This window comes from Hippopotamus amphibius, chromosome 13 (genome assembly GCF_030028045.1).
Source record: "Hippopotamus amphibius kiboko isolate mHipAmp2 chromosome 13, mHipAmp2.hap2, whole genome shotgun sequence".
Lineage (NCBI taxonomy): Eukaryota > Metazoa > Chordata > Mammalia > Artiodactyla > Hippopotamidae > Hippopotamus > Hippopotamus amphibius.
The window spans coordinates 65916893-65938654 of NC_080198.1; the positions used below are offsets into that span (position 1 = coordinate 65916893).

General features: G+C 39.3%; 1 pseudogene; it reads left to right on the top strand.

Moving 5' to 3' along the window:
* Window positions 1-21762, top strand: part of LOC130834472 (uncharacterized) — a 41207-nt pseudogene that overhangs the window by 12247 nt on the left and 7198 nt on the right.

Here is a 21762-nt window from a genome sequence, read left to right on the forward strand (position 1 = left end):
ACGTTGAGTTAACAAATGCATGTAGGGATGCATGCATGTGCACATGCCTTTGACTTTTCGGAGCCTCAGTTCCTTATCTATAATATCAAGTGTTGCATCCCAGGATATGATCCCCATTCTTTCTATAGCAACAGTTCCAAAGAAGTTATTCTCAAGGCACTGAAAATTAACCATCAAAATATGCAACTACAGTTGCAGTATACTTTACCCTAACTACAAAGACTGGAGAGCATATATACATGTGAACCGACCCTCTCAAAAGTAGTAATTGAAACCAAAGCCTTTTATTTAATCCTGGATTGTCCAGAAAATTCAATTGATTATAATATCCTATTCCTTGGATACTTTGATTAATTAAGTTTAATATACTTTCATAAGCAGGTCATTACTAGTATACTGTATTTAAAATATGGTAGCTCCAAGTTAATATAAAAAATAAGTCAGATGGGCAAGATAGGTGAAGGGGAGTAAGAGGCACAAACTGCCAGTTATAAAATAAATAGGTCATAGGCATGTAATGTACAGCAGAGGAAACATGGTCAATAATATTGTATAACTTTCTATGTGTGTAATGTACACTATGTTGTAAACCTGAAACTAATATAATATTGTAAGTCAACTATATTTCAATAAAAAGAATAAGGCAAATAATAATATGAAATTATGCTTTTGTGGGACATTCTTGCTGATTTGGAATATCTTTTAAACTTCATGTCTCTACATGAAATTTTTATCCAACTTTGGATTTTAAGTGATTGCAAAATCTCTTTTAATAAAATTCTATTCTAGTCAGTATCCTCCTTTTATGAGATGAACATTGTCAATAAGATGGATATAAATTTCCTGTCTCAGAACAAAGACACTGAACCCTAAACAAAAAATCCAGTACAATTGTATCATTCAGAATCCATTAGAAATCACTACCATTAACTTTTTTGCAGGCTTATAAATTCCATTTTGCACACATAGAGATTTTTTATGGAAGTATAGCTGATTTAAAATATTATATTAGTTTCAGGTGTATAAATAGTGATTCAAGGGCTTCCTAGGTGGCGCAGTGGTTAAGAATCCGCCTGCCAATGCCAGGGACATGGGTTTGATCCCTGCTCCAGGAAGATCCCACATGCCGCGGAGCAACTAAGCCCATGTGCCACAACTATTGAGCCTGTGCTTTAGAGCCCGTGAGCCACAACTATTGAGCCCATGTGCTGCAACTACTGAAGCCCATGCGCCTAGAGCCCGTGCTCTGCAACAAGAGAAGCCATGGCAATGAGGAGCCCGCGCACCACAACGAAGAGTAGCCCCCACTCACCGCAACTAAAAGAAAGCCCGCACACAGCAAAAAAGACCCAACACAGCCAATAAAATAAATAAATAAATAAATAAATAAATAAATTTATAAAAAAAATAGTGATTCAATATTTTTATATATTATACTCCATTTAAAGTTATAATTATAAAATATTGGCTACATTCCCCGTGCTGTACAATATATCCTTGTAGCTTATTTATTTTATACATAGTAGTTGTACCTCCTAATTCCCTGCCTCTCTTTTGTTCCTCTCCCCTTCCCTTGTCCCACTGGTAACCACTAGTTTGTACTCTATATCTGTGAGTTGGTTTTTGTTTTGTTACATTCATTCATTTGTTTCATTTTTTAGATTCCATATATGTGATAACATACAGTATTTGTCTTTTTGTCTCATTTATTTCACTAAGCATAATACCCTCTAGGTCCACCTATACTGTTGCAAATGGAGAAATTTCACTCTGTGTGTGTGTGTGCGTGTGTGTGTGTTTGTGTGTATGGCATATGTTCTTAATCTAATCATCTGCTGATGGACACTTAGGTTGTCCATATCTTGGCTACTGTAAATTAATGCTACTATGAACACTGGGTTGCATGTATCTTTTCCAAAGAGTATTTTTGTTTTCTTTGGATATATACTCAGGAATGGAATTGCTAGATCATATGGTATTTCTATTTTTAGTTTTGAGGAACCTACATACTGTTTTCCATTGAGGCTGCACCAATTTACATTCCCACCAATGGTGTATGAGGGTTCCCTTTTCTCCTCATCCTTGTCAGCTTTTGTTATTTGCAGGCTTTTTGATGATAGCCATTCTGACAGGTGTGAGGTGATATCTCATTGTGGTTTTGATTTGTATTTCTCTGATGATTAGCAGTATTGAACATCTTTTCATGTGCCTGTTGATCATCTATAGGTCTTTTTCGGGAGAATGTCTATTCAGATATTCTGCCCATTTTTTAATCAGGTTTTTTGTTTTTTTGATGTTGAGTTGTAAGAGCTGTCCCAAAGCAATCTACAGATTTAATGCAATCCCTATCAAAATACCCATGGCATTTTTCACAGAACTAGAATCATCTTAAAATTTATATGGAACTGCAAAAGACCCTCAATAGCTAAAGCTATCTTGAGGAAGAAGAACCAAGCTAGAGGTATCATGTTCCCTGACTTCAGACTATATTACAAGGCTAAAGTAACCAAAACAGTATGGTATTAACACAAAAAACAGATGCATAGGTCAATGAAACAGAATAGAGAGCCCAGAAATAACCCACACACTCATGACCAATTAATCTATGACAAAGGAGGCAGGAACATACAATGGGGAAAAGACAGTATCTTCAATAAATGGTGCTGGGGAAACTGGACAGCTACATGTAAAAAAATGAAGTAGAACATTTTCTCACACCAAATATAAACAGGCAAAGGAAGCAAAAGCAAAAATAAACAAAAGGAACCTAATTAAACTTAAAAGCTTTTTCACAGCAAAGGAAACCATTGACAAAATGAAAAGAAGCAACAAAAAATCTGTATGTTTATATATTTTGGATATTAACTCCTTATCAGTCATATCGTTTGCAAAATATATACACATACAGATTTTTTGTTGCTTCTTTACCACTATCCATTCTATAATATAGTCATTATTGTCAAATTGAAACATGAAATACAACTTATGAAGGTTTGTGGCTCAGATTATCTTCAGTCAAAAGAAAATTAAGAAATGCATTATAAAGTGTATTATAAAGTCTTTTAGAATAATAGAAAATCGTAAGCTCTAAGTGTTTTGAAACACTAAATAAATGATGCATAATCAATTATGATTAATAAATACATTTGCTTTCCTCACCACAACTTTAATGTACTTATAAAGAAATATAATCATTCTCTCTTCATTATTTAATACCTTCATAGCCTTCCATCTTTCTTCTCCATTGGTTCTCTGATACACCTGTTCTAATCCTCTTATTACCTCTTTGATTTTGCCTTCTTTGTCTTTTTCTTTAGCACCAATTCCTTTTTACACCCTGACTTTGTATTAGGTTTTATTCCATTGAAAGTAACAAAGACCCAATACAATGGCTTCCACACACAAGAGTTTATTCTCTCCAATAAAAGAAAATCTAGTTTACAGAATGCCCAGAGCTGTGTATATAACAGCCTCATGAAGTCAATACAAATGCATGTCCTTCTACTATTAGGTCCATTGTACGCGACTTCCTTAAGGCCACCCCACAGCCAACATGACAGCTAGAGTCAGCCACTGTCTCCGCATTCCAAGCACCGGGAAGGAGAAAGAGGGTATGCTCTGTCCTAGAAGTCCTATACAACACTTCTGACAACACATAATTGGCTGGAACTTGGTCATGTGGTCAACAGCTATATGGTAAGCTGAGAAATGCGGTCTTTCATTTCAGGAGGTGATGTGCTCAGGTAAAAGTTTGCATTCTATTGCTAAGGAATTTGGGGCAATGGGTATCATCACAACTTGTTTTATCTCACCCTATACTGTACCTTGCTAATCTTAACCAGCACCAGTTTCATGGATGGACTCTCAAATCTCTTCCAGCCTCAATTTCTCTTCAACTTTCCCTTCCCCATTTACACATTCCTGGTTGGCTTTTCCAGCCAGACCTTTCTCTAGATTAGAATCTCAAATTCAATATGTCTAGAACCAAATTTATAATCATCTTGCTAAATCTCCAAACCAGCTTCTACATAGTTCTCTGAAGCTTAAAGCCTATATTCACACAACCAGCTCATATCACAAGAAGAGTTTTCCAGTCTCTCTTAGTGTTTACTGCCTTAGGGCTAAACAGCTTGCTGTGACCTGTATCATGCTTCATATCACAATTTACCTCTGATCTTATGTGATTCCCATAACCATTTTGTAAAAAAAAAAAAATTCAGTTTTGTTGTTGTTGTTGTTGTTGTAGTAATTTTTCTGCACTTAGCAAAGTCTCCCATAGATGCAGGATGTGCAGCACTAGTCTCTTCATAGGACTCATCATTATCAAGTAAAATAAGCATCAAAACACAAAGGATGCAAAACAAGTAACTGGAAGTATGCGTTTGCAACCAGTTCTGGGTTTCTACCAATTTGTCTTTTCAATCAAATTGTTTTTAACCAGATCATCTGCCATGTGCCACATGGCCTTGATGGTGGAGTGATGGTCCAATAGGGGTGCTATTTGCAAAGTTCATTAATACAAATGAAGCTGTTGAGAGAGCTTCTGTTCAGATAAGAATAGACAGTTGTTTTTACCAGAATTTGCTGTGCAAATAAGCCAAGAAACAGCAGCATCTTCTACAGAAGATGTGCGAGGAGGAGAGAATAATGTTTCACATATGAGGAAGATAAATCTCAATATGTTTGGGGAGGAGATGGAAGAAGGAAAAGGGAAAGTGAAGAAATCTGCTTCCAGTTGTCAGCAGAAGCTGATACTATAAATAGAGTGCCAGAAGGTACTGCTCTACTTTCACAGCTGCTAAGAAGGTACAGGTTGAGGTAAGCAAAATAATGTACCAGATGTCCTTTGTCCACCCCTCTGCTGAAATTGATATTGCCGAGGTGATTAATGCTGCAGGCCCTTGTCTTTAATCCATCCTACTTGACCTCTCCATAACACAGCAGCAGGCCCTATAAATTGCTGCTTCTCCTTACACATCCTCCTGTGGTTTTTAAGAATTGAGAAATACACCCATCTGATCCTTCTCTGACCTCTGTGGTCAGTCTCCTCACTCTCATTGCTGGTTCCTGTTTCTTAACCCACTTATTAGTGTCACTGTTTCCTGGGATTCATCCTCCACTTGCTTCTTTTCTCTTTTCTTTTCCTGTTGATCCAATTTATTCCCATCATGTTAACTTTATACATCGATGACTTCCAAATCTACATTCCAACCCTGACTTCTTTAACTCTAGACTCATATTTATGTCTACTAGATATCTCCACCTGAATATCCCACAGTTATTTAAAACTCAACATGTTGTCTTTCTTCAAATCTATTTTCCTTACATTTCCTGTCTTGGTTAACAATGTCCCATCCCCCCAGTTGCCCAGTCTGGGAAGCTTGGAGTCATCCAAGATCCTTACATCTTTTTTGTTTCTAACCCCATTCCATCAGCCACCAAGATCTGTGGATTCTCATGGCACATGCCACACAGATCATTGTTGACCCAACCTTCCCTATACCCACACTGACTCCTTGGGTAATCTGAGAGCAGAAACCATCTCTGCTTGATTGTGGATCTTTGGCTCATATCACTGGACCTGGTACTTGACACACTGACTGCTTTGTAAATGCTTCTATGTTGCTGATTTTCCTGGGCACATACACATACACAATAAACAGGTAATACCTGGGTCCTAAAAGGAATTCTGAGAGAAGAACTTGCTCTGATGTTATTTGTTTTTCCAAAAAGAAAAACATACATTTACATTTGTATAATGGATTATTAATCACACACTTAAACTTTTAGTTTCTGTAGAAAAATCAAGCCCACCTTCCCTTCAAAAGGGAGTAGGTCAGCAACAGAATCCAACAGTACATTAAAAGGATCATACACCATGATCAGGTGGAATTTATCTGAAGGATGCAAGAATTCTTCAATATATGCAAATCAATCAACATTAACAAAATGAAAAATAAAAACCACGTGATCATCTCAATAGATGTAGAAAAAGCTTTTGACAAAATTCAACACCCATTTATGATAAAAACTCTCCAGAAAGTGGGCATAGAGGGAACCTGCCTCAATATAATAAAGGCCATATATGACAAACCCACAGCAAACATCTTTCTCAATGGTGAAAAACTGAAAGCATTCCCTCTATGATTAGGAACAAGACAAGGATGTCAACTCTCACCACCACTATTCAACATAGTTTTGGAAGTCCTTGCCACAGCAATCAGAGAAGAAAAAGAAATAAAAGGAATCCAAATTGGAAAAGAAGAAGTAAAACTGTTACTGTTTGCAGATGATGTGATACTATATGTAGAAAATTCCTAAAGATGCCACCAGAAAACTACTTGAGCTAACCAATGAATTTGTAAAGTTGCAGGATACAAAATTAACACACTGAAATCTCTTGCATTCCTATACACTGACAATGAAAGATGAGAAAGGGAAATAAGGAAACAATCCCATTTATCATTGCAACAAAAAGAATAAAATACCTAGGAATAAACCTTATTAAGGAGGTAAAAGACCTGTACTCAGAAAACTATGACACTGATGAAAGAAATCAAAGATAACACAAACAGTTGGAGAGATGTACCATGTTCTGGATTGAAAGAATCAATATTGTGAAAATGACTATACTACCTAAAGCAATCTACAGATTCAATGCAATCCCTATCAAATTACCAAAGGCATTTTTTTACAGAACTAGAACAAAAAAATCCTAAAATTTGTATGGAGACACAAAAGACCCCAAATAGCCAAAGCAATCTTGAGAAAAAAAAAAAGAAAGAAGGAAAACTGAGCTGGAGGAATCAGACTCCCTAACTTCAGACTATACTACAAAGCTATAGTAATCAAGACAATATGGTACTGGAACAAAAACAGAAATATAGATCAATGGAACATGATAGAAAGCCCAGAAGTAAACCCATGCACCTATGGTCAACTACTCTATGACAAAGGAGGCAAGGATATACAATGCAGAAGAGACAGTGTCTTCAATAAGTGGTGCTGGGAAAACTGGGAAGCTACATGGAAAAGAATGAAATTAGAACACTCCCTAACACCATACACAAAAATAAATTCAAAATGGATTAAAGACCTCAATGTAAGGCCAGACACTATAAAATTCCTAGAGGAAAACATAGGAAGAACACTCTTTGACATAAATCACAGCAAGATCATTTTTGACCCACCTCCTAGAGTAATGGAAATAAAAACAAAAATAAACAAGTGGGACCTAATGAAACTTAAAAGCTTTTGCACAGCAAAGGAAACTATAAACAAGTTGAAAAGACAACCCTCAGAATGGGAGAAAATACTTGCAAATGAATCAACAGACAAAGGATTAATCTCCAAAATATATAAACAGTACACGCAGATTAATATCAAAAAAACAAGCAACCCAATAAAAAATTGGGCAGAAAACCTAAATAAGCATTTCTCCAAAGAAGACATACAGATGGCCAAGAGGCACATGAAAAGATGCTCAACATCACTAATAATTAGAGAAATGTAAATAGAAACTACAATGAGGTATCACCTCACACCATTTAGACTGAGCATCATCAGAAAATCTACAAACAATAATTGCTGGAGAGGGTGTGGAGAAAAGGGAACTCTCTTGCATTGTTGGTGGGAATGTAAATTGATACAGCCACTATGGAGAACAGTATGGAGGTTCCTCAGAAAACTAAAAATAGAATTACCATATGACCCAGCAATCCCACTACTGGGCATATACCCAGAGAATAACATAATTCAAAAAGACACATGCACCCCAATGTTCACTGCAGCACTATTTACAATAGCCAGGTCATGGAAGCAACCTAAATGTCCATCAACAGAAGAATAGATAAAGAAGATGTGGTACATACATACAATGGAATATTACTCAGCCATTAAAAGGAACAAAATTGAGACATTTGTAGAGACTTGGATGGACCTAGAGACTGTCATACAGAGTGAAGTAAGTCAGAAAGAGAAAAACAAATATTGTGTATTAACACATATATGCAGAATCCAGAAAAATGGTACAGATCAACCGGTTTGCAAGGCAGAAATAGAGACACAGATGTAGAGAACAAACATATGAACACCAAGGGAGAAAAGTGGGGGGGGGGGGGGCGTGGGGTGGGATGAATTGGAAGATTGAAATTGCCATATATACATTACTAATAAGAAAAAAAATCGAATTGTATACTTTAAATATATGCAGTTTATTATATGTCAATTACATCTCAATAAAATTCTTAAAGAAAAAGGGGGAGTAGGTCAAGAGAAGGATATGGTGGGGACTTCCCTAGCGGTCCAGTGGTCAAGACTTCGGCTTCCAATGCTGGGGGGTGCAGGTTCAATCCCTGTTCAGGGAGCTAAGATCCCACATGCCTCACAGCAAAAAAACAAAACAAAAAACAGAAGCAATATTGTAACAAACTCAATAAAGACTTTAAAAATGGCCCACATCAAAAAAATCTTAAAAAAAAAAAAACAAAACGATATAGTGGAAATGCCGAAAGGTAAAAATTGTCAAGGAGTCCCAATGAAGACATCTGACTTAGTCTGGGATTCCCCCCAAGGCAGGGCCTGAGACAAAGGCATAGGTGCAGGTCTCATCACATACTTGTGCGGTGACTCCAGGAAGAAGGAGTAAGGGAGAAGGAAGAGTCAGGCAGAGGAAGAAAAACCAGGAAAGAGGGACTTGCTGGGCTGGTTTCTACTGTGGGCGCCTAATTGGGTCCCTCTAAAGAAGCATGTAGAATGCCCATCAAGATTGTTTCAGTGCAGAAGTTCAGGGCATTGGTCTACGGACTCCCGTCTACCCCCTGGAGGAGGGTTACATCCAGGAAAATAAACCCTCCCACATTTCTGGGCTGCTCATATGTCTAGGCCAATGAATTACTCTGGGTTTGCTGGAAGCCCTGGGGCAGGAAAGCAGAGAGGTTTATGGCGGGTGTCTGAGGTGGAGGATTAATGGCATGCATGGAACTGTCCACTACAGCTGCAGTTACACAGAGGTGGGCTGAGAGGAAACACATCTGCTGCAAGACTGAAAGGTGATAAAAGAAGCAGGTTTCCTTGGCATCTGAGCAGATTGGGTGGATGCGAGATGAAGACTTTAGTGAGTCTGATGACTATTTCCACTAGAAACATCCTCAAGTGTTCTCTACTTAAAAAAAAAATAACGAAATGAGGGACGGAGGGAGTGGTAAGGCAGCTAGTGGTGAGGAGTGTTTCAGAGCCAGTGATACACACTGTATGTTGGTTCCCCCACACCCAGATCCAGCTCTCTACTGATGATATTTGAAAGGATGCAAAACTTAAACAGTTTATTCTCTAGTCTTCCTTGCTAGAATCTCCAGGCATTACCAATGATACCATTCTGGCAACTGGACATTAGAGAAAATCTGTTGATGTTAATCCTTTTCTCCCAGCCCCTCTCTTACTGTCTTGAATGAACATGGATGTGATGTTCAGAGTTGCATTTTCTATGTTGCAACTGATAAATGAGGAAGAAAGCAGTCTGAACTGATATAGAGGCAAAGCAAATCCCAACAGGACTGGCTCCCTTTAAGTCTGGGAGGTGCATAAGGCCCCCAGCCTCTGCTTCACCTAAGTTGTTTTCTTTATGAAAAGGTGACCAGCTCAAGGAAAATGCTCAAGCCTAGCTCCAGTCCAATTGCTTTAGGACAGTCCTACTGGTAACACCTTGTTTTAAACCTAGCTTGAATTTGAACCTCTCATCACACTGTCTCCACCCATCCATGTTGTCCTTCTCATCTCATTGTTCCCAGAATCTACCTTGTTTCAGGCCTTTCACCTTTTAGTGGTATCCCCACTCAGTAGCTCCCAGCCCCCCTTACCTTGCCAACCTGCTCTAGCCTGGCCACACTGCTGTCTGTTGGTCCCATCTGTCTTACCCTGTCCTGCTCAGATAACATCATGGGGAAAGACAGGACTGGAGAACATGAGAGGACCCATTTCCATTTCCTCCTGCCTCAAGCTCTGGCCAGAATGAGGTCTTTCATTGGCTTCCTGAAGTCAGCATTATATTTATGAACTATTACATCCACAGAGGAACAGGAAGAACCCTGGGTCGCAAGTTACTCTCAGCTACATTCCCATGTAGAAGAAGCAAAAATCTGTGCAAAGCGGAGTATAATAAATATACTAGGCTCTTTTTCCTGAAATCACCCCAGCCCTTTTATGTTCTGTCCATACAAATAAAATTAAGAATTAAATAATTCTTAATTCTAAGATTAAAATCTTCTCCCCACCCAAATCAACCCAGAGTTATTGTTTTTCTTCCAGGAGAATATTCCCAGAAATCACAAGAGCTAATAATTTGTATGCCTCTTGTCCCTTGAGACACGCTTAAACAAATCCTTCCCTCTCAAGGCTTATCTTGAGAAGGATAGACTTATCTCCTTGACGTGGTAGCAAGCTCATTGAGGGCAGGGGCCATCCATTTATCTTGTCTAACTCCAGGGAACCTAGCACACTGTATCTACACTGTACATTTAAGACAGCTTTAATGCATATGTGTATATCACTTTCTTTACTCCAATCCAGACACCTTCCAAAGTGATTTAGGCCACTTGATAATAGCAATCTTCTGAGATGGGGATGGAAAATTCCCACTCTTTGGTGGCTCATGGGCCAACATGAAATTAGGTGGTAGGTGGTTTCTGTTTGGTTACTGTAGGTAGACAATTTTTCTTTCTGAAGACATTGCCTTTTACAGTAATTGGGACTCCTGGTGTTTTTGGTTGGGAGGCTGAATGAGTCATGGAGGCCTCAGGTTACAATTGAGGCAGGTTTTAAAACCACATGGGAAAAACATTTACCTGAGGGAATCTAAGTATATAACTATCTATCAGGATATTATCACCATCTATTCTGGTATTTATTCTGTAACTGAGCATATAATTGAGCACCTACTGAGTGCTGTCACATATGCTAGACATTGGGGTAGAATGATGAACGAATGAGATAGATCAGCTGCCTTTCTAACTTATAGTCTAGTAGCAGATACAAACAAGTAAACAGGACATATTAATAGAGTACAATCACAATACAATTAATAGAAAACTAAGAACAGTATAGTCAAAGCAAACCCCATGAAGCTCTGTATTAAAAAAACAAGGATGATAACCTCTAAGTAGACCACCACACGGTAATCAGAAAAGCGTGGGCCAGAAGTTGGGTATTTTCCTGATACTCCAATTCAAAACATCAATAATAATGGCAACAATTCTTCATATTTGCAAAGCACAGGAAAAGTTCTAAACCGTTGTGGCATTATCTCGTTTAGCCCATATGACAACCTTTTTGAAAAATATTTTATTGTAACCCTTTACAGAAGAGGAAACTGTGGCTTAGGAAAGCTAAGCCCTTCTAAAGGACTACTTTTACATTTCAGTGACAACAGCATATGGCACTGTTCATTGGGGTCATATCCTATACTGAGCATTATTTGATAATTATTATCAATTTTCTAAATTAAACTCTTGTATTCCTAAACACTGTAAATAAGAATTCTTCTTATATGAGCAGGTGCACAGTTTACCAAAAATAAAAGCACCTTATGAGAAATGACTTGGTGACTGTGACTAAAAGACCCAGAACTACTTAGAAATTTCAAGTCTCACTTTCTTTTATCTTGGAATTCTTTTTAAGTGTCTCAATTTTAAAATGTTCCACTCTCTCCTACATGGGAAAAAAGTAAAACCTGTCTTTCTATTTTAAGTCTTTAAAAACATGTTGAATGATCCTTTACACTGCAGTCACTATTCTCAGGCAAACAGCAGCATCAAGCAGCATCTCACAGCCCAGCGGAGATTAAATAACGAGCTATACGAGACCCTTCTATCTCAAAACACATTATTTTATAATCACAGTAATATCAATATATATGTTCTTCAAATTCACTTTTCTTTCAAAGCATGAAGAAATGAAAAAATCAGTGAATTCTACTGGTTGTACCACAATACCAAATGTTTAATATTTATATATTCTAGTTATAGTTTGGATACTTTCCTACTCCTTATCAAGACTTAAAGATTTTTAAACTGAATTTAAGTTAATTTTTAAACCAATAATTTGAGTAATATATTGACAACTGTATAAGCATTTTAATTATCTTAAACGTTTTCAGTCATCATTGCTAAATCAATGAGGACTTTACAATAAAAGTTTATCTTCCAAAAATACATAGTTATATTATGAAATCAATTGTCACTATGCTAGAAGTCACCTGACTTTGAAATAATAGGAGAGACTAATTTATCTTCATTTTTCTCACAATCTTTTCTGGGAGCTTTTATTAGTCCGTTTCTTTGCTTTTTCAGGCATGGAGTGAGCATAGACCCTGTTTCCTGAGGGGTAAGAAGGATATTAGGACGTTTGCCTGGTGTTCTGAAGGGAGAGCATGTTCTGATTTTTCCCTGTGATTTTCTTATTTGTCCTGGCACAAAAGTCACATCATGTTGGCAGAGGCGTGTTTACCATGAATAAAAAGGAAGTTTAGCCTGGGGTCTCCTCACTTAAACAGATCCCCTCCAGGGTGCTGGAGGGCTCCTCTCAATGTGCTCATATGGCCATATGTTTCTTTTCCTTCCAATTTACCCTTAGGCTGAGTGGCATAAATGGGGGGACTTCCCTGGTGGTCAGTGGTTAAGAATCCACCTTTCAATGCAGGGCACATGGGTTTGATCCCTGGTCAGGGAACTAAGATCGCACATGCCGTGGGGCAACTAAACCGCAACTACTGAGCACGTGAGCCACAACTAGAGAGCCCACATGCTGCCAACTACAGAGCTCACACGCTCTGGAGCTTGGGCACTACAACTAGAGAGCCTGCGTGCTTCAACTAGAAAGCCCTTGTGCCACAATGAAGAGCCCTCATGCCACAACGAAGATCCTGTGCAACTAAGACCCAACACAGCCAAAAGTGAAATAAATAAATGTTAAAAATAAAAAGAATGGCATAAATGTTTGGGGGGACTTAGCTAAGGCATGCTTTCTCAATGTGGGTGATACTGCACCCAACAGAGGCAGAATGTCTTGTTCTTTTTGTTTATAAAGCACATATATGCTTTATAACACACACATTATATAAACATATATACAATATATCCTTGGTATAGCTTTTGGTTTAGCTTCAGTGCCCACTGCCCCAGCTTCTGCAGGTCCAAGGTCAGGGCGCTGGAGAAGCCCAGCCACTTTCTGGAGGAGCCCTAACCACAATACCAATCTCTTGGCCCTGGGAGGGTCCCCCACAGTGAGGTGAGTCCCGCTCTGGGACCAAAAGAGGAGAGCAAGGGGCAGGGCACGAAGCCCTTTACCCACCTCCCCTCAAAGGGATTTCACTCCACAAAGCTGGCACACGCCGTACTTCGCTCAGTTTTCCCCAGAGGTGGCCCTGGGAGGAAAAGCAAACAAGCTGCTGACAGAGTTGAGATTTCTCATGAGCCCGGCACCCAGCCTAGGTTCACAGAGTAAGTGAGGAAACCAGGATCTAAGCTTGGGGCTGTCTGCTGCTTCCCAGGGAAAAGTCACGGTTTCAGTTGTGATCCTTATCCTTTTTATTGACTATGTGAAATGAATTGTTAAAATAAAGGCTCTCTTCCTTGAAGCATCGCCCACACCATCAGTGAACAAATCTGAGGATTAAGGAGACCTCGGCATGGCAGGGCCTGGCATGGCACGCTGGTTACGGCAGGATCTGGGCAATGGGAGGCCCACCACTGTTAAATCAGCCAGCAGGAGCTAGGGCCAGGCGCAGCTCTCCCGAAGTTCTGTCCTAGGCAGGGCCTTTGATTCCTAAATGGCCCACAGCTGGGGGAGGAATTCACCCACTGAGACAAGTCTACCTGGGATTTAAGCGCTGCCTTAAGAGCTTGGTGAATTCTCTCCTTCAAAGTCATGTTCTGGTAAGTCTAATTTTACAACCAAAAGTCCATGATAGAATTCATCCATGGAGGAGAAGCTACAGCAGTCCTGATAACTATTAATGGATGTTGACTGGGAGGTGGGAACAGACGAATGTCCTTTCCAAGAAGAAAGAAAGTAACTAGAAACCTTGACTGGGGAGAAGACAGGGCTTTACTCAGTGACTTCATCTGTCCTCTTTCAGAAATGGCAGTGAAGAAAAACAGTTTCTTCCTCATTTTAGAACACAAAGAAAGAACCAATCAAGAGTAAAAAAAAAAATTGAAAGTCCCCATTTCAGGGAAGTTATAGCGTATAGCAAAATAAAGGTCAAAGATATTGACTCCTGGTACAGGTTTTTCAATGCTGTAACGGTTTTTGATTTTAAGTATAAAGATTCAAGGTGAAGAGAAAAAATAATCTACACAAGCCCAAGGAAAACAGGGTAAGATTAAATTATGATTGACGATAGCTAATAATTTGTAAAGTGCCTAATTTTTCCTGTCTATTTATTTAATCATCTTTTCTGTATTTTTTTAAACAACGTGACTTATTGTTACACAGATATACAGTTTTGCTCTGCAGTGTTTGTTCACATTTTAAAAAGTGTAAGTGGGAGAGGATTTTTTCCCATGAATTGTATCTACAGGAAGTCTAGCTGCATTCAAATTCAGCCACTGTGTTATTAAGATTCTGGAGCCCTGTCACCACACTCACCCACTTTCTCTCCTACCGAAGAAGTTTAGATTTAAATGGACTCACCCACAGGGCAGAGTAGAGGAAACTACTGGGTAGAGGTTAGATACACGTGTCAGGGAGAGGTGCCTGCACCGGGCCCTCGCAGGTCCTCTGGCTCTTTTAGCTCCACAAGCCCTCCTCCCTCCCCTCCCCCAGCACCCCCAGTTCATGCTCTTAGTGATGTTCCTACGGACATTCTTGATCCATTCCTTTCTCTCCTGCATCTGTGCCTTCTTTGCCAAAACCCATTAGGTTAAAGTCCCCATCCACTCTTTCTGCACTTGCTTTCAATTGTAGAATAAAGCTACAAGGCTGAATGGATTCACAATAAAACCACGCAAACTGCTTGGGCTGTCACCACTACTTAACAAGTCTCTCTCTTTTAACAGATGAACCAATAAAATCTCAGGGCACTACTCTAAACCTTTCTATCAAGCCCCAACATCACTGCTGCCGTATTCACACTCAATAAACAGCTTCCCATCGCATGTAATGCGGACCTGGCCACTCAATATAAACCTCCTATACTTTCTTCCTCTTCAAATAACATTTTCTCAGTATTTCTCTCTCTCTCTCTCTCTCACACACACACACACACTCTCTCTCTCTCTCTCTCTCTCTCTCTCAAGCTCTTCCTTCCTTCATGTCTGTTTCCCAGCCCCTCTGTAAAGTTGATCCCACCACATTTCACTCCAGGAACGTCGTTCTCTCAAAACATTTTTCTCTTGACTCTTTAATCATCACCTCTCTCTGATATAGCTTCTTCTTTCAATAATATGCTCTAGCACCCTCCATTCTTAAAAAACAAAACTTTCTCATGACACCACCTTTTTACCTTGTGTTAAAGTTACGTGTGCATATGTTTTGTGTCCTTTACTAGAATAAAGACTCCTTAAGACCAAGAAATAAAATTTAAACACCTTTTTAACTTTTACAGTAGGTGCTCAGTGTATGTGTATCGAATGGATGAATCAATATTTTCAGTCTAATCAATCCTTTCTTGGGCTTGTTCCTGGTCTCTGAAATAAAATCCACAAGAGTACTCCGAACTGCTTCAGTAAGACTCATTTAGGATTTAGAATGCCTGAAGACTGCCCTGGACTCAACATGTGGGGTATCTTCTCAGATAATTAGCTACCCTCTCTGTGTAATACAACACCATGGCCCTCTGCCAATGCCTCTACATTTTATTTACGGATACTGAAAACTTCACAAATAGAAACGAATACCCTGGACTTATACCTTCAGTCCTTTACAATTGCAGCCATCTCTGGGAGATTGGAGTAATTTTTCTGATATTTTCCTTTGGACTGAATGTGATAGGGAGGAGAAGAGAAATACCTTTTGCCGCCAGAAATAGGGGCAGAAACAGATGGTTTGGTTTGGGGGGTCCAGAATATACACGTAACAGTGTAGCTGGCTGTGCAGGCCCAAAACACAGCAGGGCTTCAGTGAATCTACAGTGTTTCTCCAACAGTTTGCTGTGTTGCCCTCCCTATCACGTAGTCTGAAATCCCCAAGGGTAGCTGCTCTCCAAGGCCTACGTAATAAAAGCAAAGTCATTGTTGGGTCCAGAAGGCCACCATTAAGATATAGTTGGAAGCAGGCTGGAATCTTGCTTTAATCCTGTTTCTGCCACTAATAAACCGAGGACCAACTTCAGTCCTCGTCTATGAGTAGACTGGACTTCGTTTCTCTGACCTTGCAAGTACTGGTGATGCGTTCCAAAATAGGCCTATGGCAGTACATGATTGGTGATATTTTCCCTCCTTTTTAAATTTCCATAATTTTAAATGCTCTATAATCATATGCTTTTATTTCACTAGGAAAAAAAAAAGTAAAGCAAAACAAAGGTGCATTCATTACGCACTTTAGGGGAGAAAAACATGGAGATATCTCTGGTGCTAGAATGTTTTTCCTAAAATGAATCTTGGTGAAAAATATTCTCTACAGTATACAAAGTCATAGTTAGACCTAGTCTCCACCATTCTTAGTCACAAAGATTAAGGAAGGTTAAAAGAAAAAAAAACTATATAGGAACAGGAAGGCCAGAAAGAATATCTAATATAAAATAAATATGCTCCTCACTGTACGTAATTATACCAGATATTAAATCCCAACTGCTTTCAACACACACACACAGAGTCATGAAGAGGATGTTTCTGATGTTCTTGCCAGGCATTTATCAGGCTTAATCAGAAATTTCCAAATTACTATGTCCCGATGATTGATTGCAGGATTTCAACTCTCCCTGGAACTCTCCCAAAGTTCCCTGTGAGCACCAGTACAAAGGTGCACTTCACATGCGCCTGTCTTGGGTTTGGCACACTTTCCCAGAGTGTCCGCAGTCTGGAGGGCCATCAGAAGGAGCATCACTGTAGTCCCTCATGAGACATCAAGGCCCAGGCCGCGGGTGCTTCTCTGGTGCTCCGTAGGCTGAGAGTCCTCAAGGCACCGCAGCCATGCCGGGTTCCATGAGGGGAGCAGTACTTTGTCATTCAATTTACCCAAAACATAGCTCTTTGCCCACTGGCTTTCCCCAATTCCTCAGTGCTAAGTGTCACAGAGGGTAGCATCACGTCCTTTCCATTAGCCACGCTCAAACACAGTTCTAGGAGCCAGACAGGGGACAGATGCTACACCCTCATTCAGTTTTCCTTGATTTCTTTATTCTACTGTGGCTCAGCCCCCGAAAAACTTCTCTCTCCTTCCCCACCCCCAATTCTCTTGCCTTTCTGGGGATGCAAAAACTAGTGCTGGGAGTGGAGAGGAGTGGGGTAAAAGGAGAGGATGTTCTCTATGTCACCAGTGCGTAAGTCCTGGGTCAATAAGTCAAATGCACTGTTATAATTTAAACACCAAAAGACACTAGTCTATTCTAGTCAGTAAAATTTTACTAGCCAGTAAAATTGTGTCACAGGCCACCTTAGGATCCTAGTTCTGAAACCAAGATTTCTGTACCATTTGCCAAATGTCATGACTCAACCTCCACTGAAATCCTCACACATGCTGGGGAAATCTAGTTGATTGTTTCCAACTGGTTTTTCTTCCAAACCCCTGAATCTACCCAACTGTTTCCCACCTGGCTTTTAAGTCAGACGAGCATGTTTTTTCTACCATCCCTAGCTGTACCACATCTGCTGAGTTCTTAAAGTACGAGAGAGAAGAGCGGGAACGGGGTAAGAAGCAGATAAGAGAAACGCAGCGAAGCAAGGGGACACAGTGTAAGTGTGAAAAAGAAAGAGAAAGTGAGGAAAGCCTATAAGACAAACTATCTTAATTTCATCGTAGAGAGGAAATACTGCTAGAATTGCTGATTCAAGCACTGTGCGACTATTTTAAAACTCAGCGCCTTGTTCCAAAGACAGAGCTCTAAGCCAGCCAGTTTTCCCCTCTTCCCTTGTTGCCACAGACATGACACATAGGAAAGCAAATAGCTTTGATTGTTTTCCCCCAAATCACTCAACAATGAGACTTAAATTCTTCCATTCAGTGGGCCTCTTTAAATACAGCCCTGAATCTAGGAATTGAAACCGAAAATAATTCACTAGCAATCAAGACTCCTTTCCAGTTAGTGGTTCTCTCCGGGGGAGGAATTTCTCTTCGTGTGCGTCTCACCTTTTTTGAAGGCAATCAAGTGCACTGATGCAAAATAGGGCTTTGAGACCATTTATACCTGGCTGTGGTCCAAGATGAGGTTTACTGAGCATTATTTTATGAGAGAAAGTTGCTAAGCAGTAGTAAACACCCACAGAGCTCTGAGACCAAGGTTGAATCAGAGTTATAAATAGTTGTAAAACCTGATCGTTTCCTTTTCTGTGTCATCTACACAAGGGGTGAATAGGTTAGTACATTTCAGAGTTAAAAACAGGACAGGATATGGAGCGCTTGAGAACTCCTTCCTGTAGAGAAGTCAAGGTTAGCCTCTGGACTTCAGTGTTATCAACCCTGACATGTGGTCATCATGAAGTGGATGAACAAGTGATGGGAAAGTGTTTTCTAGTTATGAGGTGGTGTACCGTTGTAAAGTCGGGAAACGCTTGCGAGTTACAGCCAGAATCAGACACTTAAGAATCAGATTCCTCTCCACCTTGTGACTGATTGACTTTTCTGATTTAGGTCCCAGAGATAGTGCTACATGAGTAACTGCCTTTTCCAAAGTGTGTTAATACCCCTGTAGCTAGAAACCTACTATGATGTAAATTAACGAGAATTTTTAAAAAATTACACATCTGGTCGAAAGCCTGATGTGGTTCTACCATTTTGCTAAGACTTGAGGTCTTTAGGGTACCACTTCCTCCCAAGGTTAGTGCACAGAGGAGCTGACGCCATGCATGTCAATGCAGTAGGCACATGTTTCTGTGGGGTGGTGTCAATTGTCCATCTCTTAGTTCTGTCTGTATCAATTCAGGGGTGAAAGGTAACCCTGTCACTTCTTTCCCAGAGTGAGGAGACTTCACTGAGAACTTTATCTGCTTTCTGGAAACTGACAGCCATGATAAACACTACTTTCTTTCTAGAAGCTGGACACAGTGCTGGAAATGCAAAAGTTTGCACTTAGTCCATGGAAGAGTGATTTATCCTGAGGGTCACAATCGGCTGCATTAGTCTGAGACACACTGCAAAACTGGTATGAGATGTCTTCCTTTGATTGAATCAAGTATGTTTGTGAACGCTAATTTAACAGCATTTCCCTTGACCAAATGGGCCTCAAACAGCAATCACGTCCCATAATTCTATATTAAATATCACTCTGGTTCAATGAAGGCTTATTCTTTTTCTTTACTGATTCAGCCTTGAGACTGCAGTTGTTCAGTTACGGGGTCAAACAAGGTGTCTGTCTGTCATTACCTTCAGCTTACTCCTCCGTGACTCCCTTGGCTGCGGCTTGCTCGAGTATTCCCTGGGTATTTTCCCATTTTTGCCAGGGTTTTTTATGGCACAGACTACATCTATAGCGTTCAAATCCAGTCTGCTTTGTTCACTTTATTCATCAGAATATTAGGGATCTAAAGCTTATGGGTTTGATCAGGCAATTTTTCATTTTTCTATGTTGTAACAAATCTCCACTAATTTATCAGATAATGTCCATTATGTGATTCTTCCCCCTCCCATAAGCTAAAGACAGGAAACCACAAGTTACCAAATTACCTCATTGTGTATTATAATTCTGAGCTCTGACTCACTTAGAAGGTGTGATTAGAAGCACAGAATTTAAATCTTGAAGGAAATAGAGAGGTCATCTCACTGACTTATCATGGGAATCACCTAGGTTGTTTCCTGTTGTTTTTTTAAAATACAGGATTCCTTCCTTCTTCTCCCCACCCCCAGAGATGCTGATTTTCTAGGTCTGACTTGGAGGTCAAGAATCTGTACTTTTAGAAGTTTCCCTAGGTGATTCAGAGGATTAGCTGTCTGATCCAGTGATGCAGTTCCTTCTCCTTTCAAATGGAGGAATAGCTACTTTAACACACAACTTGTGAACATCTGGCTTTTGTAGGAACAGTGTAAGGAATGAGATCCTCTCTGTAGAGTCATGCTTCTCACGTTACAGGCTGTGTCATAACTTCATCATTCACTCTTTCTGCAAGCATAATGCTTAAGCTGAGTACTAGTACTACTAATAGGACCTATGTGGAAGAACCAAAGGGGAAGGCACTGTAGAAAACATTTAAAAATAGTATATGTAATCTCCACAACAGTCCTACAAGCTAGGTTCGCAGAGTTGTCCCCATTTAAAAAGGATGAAATTTAGAGGAGCTAGAATTTAAACCCACATCTCCTAGGAGCTCTATAGCTCATATATCTTCCAGTGTTTCATGTGTACCATCCAGTTGCAAAATAATTACGTAAATAAGTAGACACACTTTGCTGTTTTTAGTTAAAAGAAGGAAATTTTCTTAGTGTTAGGAAGGTGCTTTTTTTTTTGTAACCACCTTAATTATGTAAAAATAATTATAGCCAATAATTATTGACCACTTATTATGTCCCATGCATTTTGTGTGTCAGATTAATTATACTACTGGAAATTCCTCTAGGCGATATACTATTTATGTCTATAAGAGGATTTAGGATTTAAATTTCAAGTTTTTTTAATAGACCTTTTAAAAAATAGGATGGATTCTTACCTGCTGGGGATGGTTTAAACACTGGGCTACTAGAAGACAGAGAGTAAATAAATTGATCTCCCAAAGTCCCTATCAGCCCTTCAATTCTATAAGTGATTACAATTAGCCCTGAGAGATCCTCTACTGAAAAACTTTCTATTTCCTGTCAAATTAAGAAATATTTCCAGTGCATTCATGGATTGAACAGGCTCTGATCATAATGGTTCACTTTTCCCATGAGTTCTATCAGGTATATTTTTAGCATTTTTCTGAAGCCAGAAAAAAGTCACGCAAAAATCCCAACAAACCCCAAAGTACTGTTTTCAAAAGGGAGTTTTTTGGCCACAAGTGGTGAACTACTTCTCAAGTGATTGTTTGGAGCAAAACTTAGTTCAAGTTAAGTTTAAGACATTCTCTATTTTTTCCTTCCATACAGACTAAGAACATTTTAAAAAGTCTAGATAAACTAGAAATACTTCTTTACTCTGAGAATAATTGCTTTTATAACTTGAATCTTTGAGCATAATTCTAATAAAGAAAGGGACAAAGTCATGTGTGTAAACTCAGAGTAAAATCTAAAATAATAAAAATTCACTATGTACTCCAAAGTTTTTGTGAGTGTTTCTTTAATACAAAAATGTTTCATTAATTCAGTAAACATTTACTTAGGCAGTGATGTGCCAAAAATCATGCTAGCCACTGGGTAAACTGAGTTGAATGAGACAGAGCTCTGTTCTTGAGAAGTGTCAAGTAAACATATTAATCATTGGATTACATTGTATCATATTCTACCAATTTACCTTTTTTTTAAACCTAAAAAACTGGCAATTTCACATGGTTTAATCTAATAGCTGCTACAAGGGTGAGTCACAAATTATCCATGCTCCAGTTATATTAAAACTTCTGTTGGCCACATTGTCTTATCAGCACTTCCCATTCAAAGCTATTGTCTCCCCAGTCACTGCTGTGCAGGTGTGAACGTATTGTATCA